This window comes from Vulpes vulpes, chromosome 8, assembly GCF_048418805.1.
Source record: "Vulpes vulpes isolate BD-2025 chromosome 8, VulVul3, whole genome shotgun sequence".
Lineage (NCBI taxonomy): Eukaryota > Metazoa > Chordata > Mammalia > Carnivora > Canidae > Vulpes > Vulpes vulpes.
Window position 1 is genome coordinate 78,474,573 of NC_132787.1, and position 8,401 is coordinate 78,482,973.

The window sequence follows — 8,401 nt, forward strand, 5'->3', positions numbered from 1 at the left end:
AGCACGAGGGTGTAGGCCATCGACTGACTCTGGTCCCAGACTGCCTGCATTGGATTTCTGATGCCATTACTTACTAGCAGTTTGACTTTGAGCAGGTCCTATGCCTGAATTTCCCATTCTATAAAATGGGAATGATGACAATGCCCCTATGTGAAATTCTTAGAATAATACATGACAACAAATGTTAAGTATTGTAAAAATGGGCCATTATTACAGACCATATTAACTCTGGTTCAGAAACCTGACTTCTCTGAACCTCAGTTTCCCCATCTGTAAAAATAACTGCCCCATAGAGCTGTTGTGACAACTAGAAATAACTTATTCAAGAGGTGCTGCATAGTGTTTTGTGTGGCATAGATAATCAAGAAATGATAACTACCAATGTTTGTAGTTAATTATATGAGTTATAATGTAATAATGCTTATAATTTAGTACAATAACCCATATAGTCTTAAGTCTACTAATCCATTTATTCATTCACTCATACTTTATTCACTCATTCTATAACTAATGTTTGAGTATTTCTTGTATATTAGGTAGTCCTATTCAAGCACTAGTATTGTAAACAAAGTAGTCCTAGTTGACCTTTTCCTTTCAGTGGGAGAGAAGAAACAGAAACAATATGCAAAGCAGTAATAAGAGTTGTAAATAAAAACTAAAAACAAGAGATAGAAAATGATGCTGGAGGTAGGGGAAGGATTATTAGAGATGGGGTGTGTGGAGGCCAAGAAAAATTAAGGCCATCCCACCTAAAGTTTAGCATTAGCACAAGTACAGACATCTTAGGCCGCTGTGAATAAAGGCTGAAAATGTCCCTCGGCAGGGAATCCCATATCAGAAAGACAACAGAGCCCACACCGGTGGTAGAAAGTCCCATATTAGAATGAGAACAGAGCTCAATGCCCTTGAAAGCCCCATATCAGAATGTAAACAGAACTTGAGAAATTCCTCCACCCCTTCTGAAAATCCCCTAGACCAGCCTATAAAAAAACCCAGCTGTAACCCACTTCGGGGTCCAAGTCCCTGCTGTGTCGGGTATACTTGGACCCAAGCTCGAGCTTGCTAATAAACCCTCGTGCACTTGTATTGGTGTCGGCTCCTTGGTGGTTTCTCGGATTCGCAATCTTGGGCACAACAGGATGGTCAGGGGAGGCCTCTTTGAGAAGGGTCAATTGAGCAGAAACCCAGATGAGGTGAGGGAGCGGCCCCCGAGAAGTTCCAGGGAAAACAGTTATATCAGTGGTTCTCCTGAGACAGGAGGTGGGTGTGTCTAGGTCTGAGAGAGCCTGGTATGATATAGGAACTACAGTCTGAGAGGGATGTGGGGCCAGATGTGTGTGTTCCAAACCGAGTCATGGTTCACTAGTAGGTGGCAAAGTGGAATTAAAAATAAATTAAATGAAGAATGGATCAGACTTTAAAGTATAGAGTATATGATAAGGATGAGTACTGGTTTGTGGAACTGTGCACACGCATACATGCTAGGCTATGATTTAAAAATGGATCTGTTACTATGGGTACTAGAGTAAAAAGCTTCAAATATGCTGGGCTAAATTATGTAGACCCTTGCAGGTTGTGATAAGGAATATGGGTTTTACTGAGAATGTCAGAAAGCCTCTGAAGGAATCTGAGCAAGAGAGACATAATGTGATCAGTATTTTCAAGCTCTTTGACTGTGGAAAGCTGACTGAGGGGAGCAAGAACGAAAGGAAACAGCGATAACTTCTTGCCAAGTCACTTCCTACCTATAGCACTCTGGTAGCAGAATAATGTTTTCCTCTATCTGCAAAGAAGTCAAAGGCCTAATCACTGGAATCTGAATATGTTATGTAATGTGGCAAAAGGAACTTTGCAGATGTGATTGAAAAAACAAAGAAATAAAGTGTACTGAGACTTGAAGTTGACATGGGGAGAATATTGTGGATTATCTGGGTGGACCCACTCTAATCACAGGAGTTCTTTCCCGTGGCAGAGGGAGATGTGGGAAGCATTTGACCGGCCTTTGCCGGCTTTGAAGATAGAGGGAAGGGGCATGAGCCAATGGATGTAGGCAACTCTAGAAGCTGGAAAAGGCAAGGAAGTGGATCCTAGAGCTTATAGAAAGAAACGGGACACCTTGATTTTAGCCTGGTGAGATGTCAGATTTGTGGCCTACAGAACTGTAGCGTTATAAATGTGTCTTTTTAAAGCCACTACCTTTGTGGTAATTTGTTACGGCAGCAATAGAAAACCGAGACAACATGTAATCTCTTATACCTGTCTTCATCCTTTACTCCGCCCCCCAGACCTCTTCAGAGTACTGACACTAGATGTGGGTTTAAGTGTTCCCAGCTGTCCTTATGAGGACACAGAGCTGTCCCACGGAAGCCTCTTCTCTGTCCTGCTGGCTGCTTTGTGTTTGGTTCCCATTCTGGATGTCCAGTATGCCCTTTGAGTGATTTCTATTAGGAATGATGAACAGTTTAGGCTCATTCAATCTGAGATCTTTGTTATCAAAGAGGAATATAGAATTAAGCTGTAGAAATTTGAGAAAGAGAATGAAGGTTGGGGGGGAATCCCTTTCACTTTAATTTTCATTAAAAAATGCTAAAGTAGATGGATCATCTCATAGCTGCTGGTATTAAACACTAGTAAATTGGTGATTAATTCACTCTGGGTTTATTATACCAAAAGACTATGGTTTAATTTGTTTTAAGCAGACTCCATGCTGAGTATGGAGCCCAGTGCAGGGCTCAATCCCATGATCCAGAGATCAGGACCTGAGCTGAAGTCAAGAGTCAAAGCTTAACTGCCTTTTTACTAGCCTTTAAAAGTTTATTTTACTGTCCTTTTTCTTTGGTTGTTTTTGCCTTCCCAATACACTGGCTTCTAATACTTCCTTGTTTCTTTAACCAAGAAAGTTTCTTGGGGGACACACCTGACCTGTAGAGCGAAGTGCTTGGTCTTTGGACAGTCTCTTTTATTGGATTTGGTATATTATGTATAGTTTGGATTGTCAGAAGTCTGACTCCTAAACACATTGAATATTACTATGAAAATATAAGTAATGAACTCTTAAAAAATCTGTGAATCTTATTTTAAAAATATTGCTTCCAGTTTTATCTCTTATCAATCTGATGACAAGTGTTGAATAACACACAGATATATATATATGACAAATGTGGCAATTTGGAATTTGTTTTTATATGAAATTTTCTTCTATGGAGCAGCAACGAATAACACAGCTTAAATAGCAAATTACGACAAGGAATAAGATAATGTCAGCTTAATAAGTTGTTTTAATTTATTATTTTTATAAATTCTTTATCTGAGACTTAATAATTTTAATAATGGTCTTCTCTGCCATTACTAATTTCTTATATGGTGGGCAGATCAGTAGTGTTTATAGTATTAATTTGAGAAAAAAATTGTAATGTGTTTTTTTTCCTTCTAAGGCTGTTTGAACTTTATAGCCACTTTACTAGTTCTCATCAAAAATATAAAGCAGTGGTATAGGGGGAAATTTCTTCCTCTTCTTCTTCTTTTTTTTTTTTTTAAGATTTTTATTTCTTTTTTTTTTTTTTTTTAATTTTTATTTATTTATGATAGTCATACAGAGAGAAAGAGAGAGGCAGAGACACAGGCCGAGGGAGAAGCAGGCTCCATGCGCCGGGAGCCTGATGTGGGATTCGATCCCGGGTCTCCAGGATCGCGCCCTGGGCCAAAGGCAGGCGCCAAACCGCTGCGCCACCCAGGGATCCCAAGATTTTTATTTCTTTATTTATGAGAGACACAGAAAGAGAAGCAGAGACATAGGCAGAGGGAGAAGCAGGCTTTTTTTTTTTTTTTTTTAAATCAACAAATCTTTATTAAACACCTGCCAGGTTACTGGGAGGAGGCCATAATGCTGGACACACTGTCAAAGTCGATCTACTCCACGATGTTCTTGGGCTTGATGCTCTCCTCTTGGCTACAGATGAAGATCTGGCCTGACTCATCTGCGCTCCAGCCATACTTGCTCATCCACACTTTTAGCTGGCTGTCTGTCAGGTCCCCAAGCATCTCAGCCAGCAGCCAGCGATCAATGTGCTGATAAGTGATGCCCACAACGTGGCAGATAAATTTTCGGACAGAGTCTTCGAAGCCGGTTATACCTTCCAGGAGGTCCATGTTTTCATCCAGGGCTTGCCAGAAGGCCTGGAAGTGGCAGGTCTCCAGCAGGTCTCCGAGGTATAAAATCTGCCGGATTGGCCGTTCTTCTTGATGTGCCTGATCGATCATGCACTTGCACAGTGTGAAGTCGGTGTGGGGCAGGTTGGTGAGGGCCTTTAGCAGGATCTGGGCGGTGACCGTAGTTTGAAAGAAGGCTGGGTTGAATTGGTACAGCTTCAGGACAGCCAGGTTGGCTTCCAGATCGTAGGCATTCTCCTTGGCCTGTGTTTCCACATACCGCTCTCCCTGAGGGGAGCCTGATGCAGGACTTGATCCCAGGACTCTGGGATCACGACCTGAGCAAAGGCAGATGCTCAACTACTGAGCCACTCAGGTGCCCCAGGGGAAATTTCTTCTTTGTATGAAATAATTGATTGAATACATAAAGTACTCATAATATCCAGGAGAATTTTAATTGAAAATGTTTTTTAAAAGTACAAAGCCATGTAAATGTGCAAAGAATGAGAAAGTCATATTACTCAGCAAGATGTAACTTCATAACTTAAACATGGTCCATGGCAGAGTATTTCTGGGAGGATTGGCTCATGGTGGAATGGAGGGCACTAGAGGTGCATGGGTCTGGTGAGTGGTGGCAGAGCAGACTCTTCAGTTCTTGATGCCATCTGAGCCATGCTCCTTAATTTGGTGTTAGGTTGCCTGAAGTTCTTTCTGTCTCTTACCACCTCTGCTGCAAGACTAGTGCTAAATAAAATGCTGAAGTGCAGCTTCCACTAAAAATTGGCACATGAACTTGAACGAAAAAGCTGACACCTGCTCCATTTTAGGCAAATCTAAGCATCATCATGTTGAATGTATTTGTTAACTACTCTGTATCCTCTTAGGAGTGGAGAAGAGCAAGCTCTATACTTACACTGCCTGGCTCTTCTGCTAACTAGTTTTGCTGCCTTTAACGAGTCACTGAACTACTCTGGGCCTGTCCCCACATTTAAATAAGGGTGCTAATAATAGGACCAAACTCATAATCGTGTTCTGAAGGCTAAGTGAAATACTTGGATCAGTGCCTGGTGTGGTAACAAATATGGCACTTTAATAAGTATCAACAATTAAAAGTCCTAGACCATAACATCTTTGAGGTCATTGTATGTTTCAAATTGCTGTATTCACAGTATCTAGTAAAGGTTCAATGGGTAGACTGAATGTTTATGTCATCTACTTCTGCATGGAAGATTTTCTAAAAATCAAATGTTAACTGATACTAAAATTTCTATATTTAGGTCAATCTGTGATGTAACAAGTATCTGTTAATAAAAGGTCAGGTTGAAAACATTGAATTGAAAATATAACCCATAAAAGAACATTTAGATCAAAATGCTTAGAGTAAAAGCTTGGTTTTATTGTAAGAAAAAATATATGTAGGTATGTATTTATAGTTACAATTCTTATGACAAGACACCTATCTTATAATTTTCATCTTTTTGGCTATTCAGTGAGTGATTTACTTCTGAGACTGAAACTTCATTGAAGGCTTTTTTTAACTCTCCCTTCTCAATGGACTCTGCCCTGACCTGCATTTTTATCCCCACCCAAATCTGACAGTCCCAGTCTCCCTCACCCTATTTTTCCCCCCCATAGGCACAGAGCACCTTTTTACATTATACTCTATGTGGTTTAATTATTTATTTTGTTACTTATCGTTTGTTGTCCTCAGCTAGAATGTAAACTACATTCTACAGAATGTACCATCTACAAACAAATATTTGGCTTAATAGTACTTAGACACTAAACAAATCTTTGTTAAATAAATGAATGATACCATATGTTTAATTCTTTAAATTTCCCTCTCTCTTTCTTACTTTTAAATTTGAGAGCCTAGTATTTTCTGTGTGTCCTCGTGGGAGTTCCATTACCTCTTCTAGTTATCATTTCAGGCTCCTCATAACAATTCAGCTTGAAGTTATACCTTCCTTAAAAAAGTGAAATGAGATGGTACTAAGATTTGATCATGAACATAGTGAGAAATACTGAAACAGCATAGGAACAGAGTGTTTGAAGAGAGAATATGATTGTTTAAAGCATTTTATGTCGGCAACAAATATCACAACCTTCTCTTTCTGTGAGAAGTCACAGAACATATTTCCTTCTAATGTAGGTCTCTGTGTGGGACACTGTGTAAGTGAGATCATTTTAGTCAATTTGCAGTGAGCATGTCTTTCAGTATAGGACATGTGTGACCTTTGTGGGCCTAGATATTGACTGGAGAATTTAAAAACTAAGCTAAGTTGAATTCCTTATTATCCTGTACTGTTTAAATAGAAACAGCCCACTGGTAAGATGGCTACATTTTTTTTTCTTTATGTTTCTTCAAATTAAATATTTCAATGTTTTAAATAGGAAATCTCTTTCCTAATTGTCACTCATTTTCATCTTAGGAGATACCAAAGAACTATCCAACGTGCTGGCCTCTCACTGCAAAACCACCACAGTAATTTGGAGAATTGTCTATATTCACTTGACATAAGGAGAGTTCTGTTTCCAGTTTAATTCACCTGAAGGTACTATTTTCTTTTTTAAGTTGCACTATGACTGACATATTAGTAATGGTTCAGTATTTGTAAGAAAGTACTATTTTCTAAGAAAACAGTTATGAATTCTTAGGATTTTTCTTCTTACTAATTTTTATTATTCTTATGACTTATTCTATGATTTTACTTCAATGCAGTAACCATAAATCTATTATTTAACAGGGTTGACAAGTTAATACCCATCTGTGAGTTGATCTTGTTAATCATTTATTAATATTTTAAGTAAAAAGCTTTAGGAACGGGGTTAAGCATAATTTTCACAGGCTTGATTAGTGCAGATGGTTCAAAAATTAATCCAGTCTCTAGGAAAGGCGATACTATTAACTTTGGCAGAATAAAATTCTTAATATTGACAAAAAGAAGAAGACATGATTAGAACAAATGCCTTCTTTGAAAAGTCATGAGCAGACTTCTGAACTACCTGAGTCACTGGGGACAAGGCTGGGGCTGATCTTGTTTTAGGATGAAGTAAACTTTGGATCCTCCTTTTTCTTCTTAGCAGCTCTCCTGTTGTTTCTGGCTTTATGGTGCCTTGAAGAATTGAACCACCTGAAATTTGGTCTGTGAAACTTTGGGCCATTTGCTTGGGGATCAGGACTTCGTTATCATCTGATAGTAGGACTGGACAATGCTGGGGGACACTCAGGCTGAGAGAGTTGGAACAAGGGGCAGAGAACTGGCAATGTGTTTCCAGCATCTGGGATCTTAGGAGAATAAGGAATGGCATCTCCATGATTAGGGGAGAAACAGGGACAAGAGAAAGTACTTTTGTGAGATTCTCTTGCTTCTAAATATTAAAAATTACCTGGAAGAAGAGGCCAACAGGAGCTTCTAATTCTTCATAGTAAAAAGGAATGTGGTCCCTTGAGGGAGGAGAGGGATAGTGAAAAAGAACTAAACATTTTTTTCCTTTTGATTTGGGCCCTATAACTTCTTGTCAGTGACCAAGGCAACATCTTTCAGGATCAGTCTAGAGATAGTGTGATTTTTTTTTTTTTTTTAAGGAAAGTTGAAGAATATAAATCCTTTTTTTCCCACTTATGATACAACCACCCCAACACACACACTAGCATCTTTCCCAAGTGATCCATATTCCTTTACCAAAAAAAAAAAGACCTTTATTCCATAATGAAAAATAAAATATTTAAAATGATAGTAGTTTTGGGTGAGTTGTCACATAAGAGTGAAGGATCTTGATTCAGACCATACACATGCATAGCCATTTTTTAAGGGAAAAGGAGTAGAAAGGATAGTCCAGACATTAATTTGAAGACAGAGTTTGCCTAGAGTCTTCATATTAATCTGCAGAGGATCCCCATAAACATTTTGGTTGCTCTAGAGGAAAATTACATAAGAACACAAAAGCAATCTGATCTTGCCAATTCTGTCTCCCTGTCAGAACTAGAGACCACCATATTGTAAGACAATACTAGTTTTCCTAAGACATAATAACATGTTTGCTCCCCCCCCCCCCACCACCAAAGTATCTTACAGTGGAAAAGAAGATAAATCTAGCACCACTAGCTGTGTTATAGGAAATGCGTTCTTAGGCAACTGGCATGGTCTTGTCACTCAGTTTTCTCATGGAGAATCCAAAGCCTACAACAGGCAAATCATTTGCTCTAATGTTCCAGGAGAGGTTATGCTGAGCAAGCCTGAAGCTGAAG

At 39.0% G+C, this 8,401-nt stretch overlaps 1 pseudogene; it reads right to left on the minus strand.

Moving 5' to 3' along the window:
• Positions 1–3,813: 3,813 nt before the first annotated feature.
• On the minus strand, positions 3,814–4,428 carry LOC140599846 (eukaryotic translation initiation factor 3 subunit K pseudogene; annotated as a pseudogene).
• Positions 4,429–8,401: the final 3,973 nt, after the last annotated feature.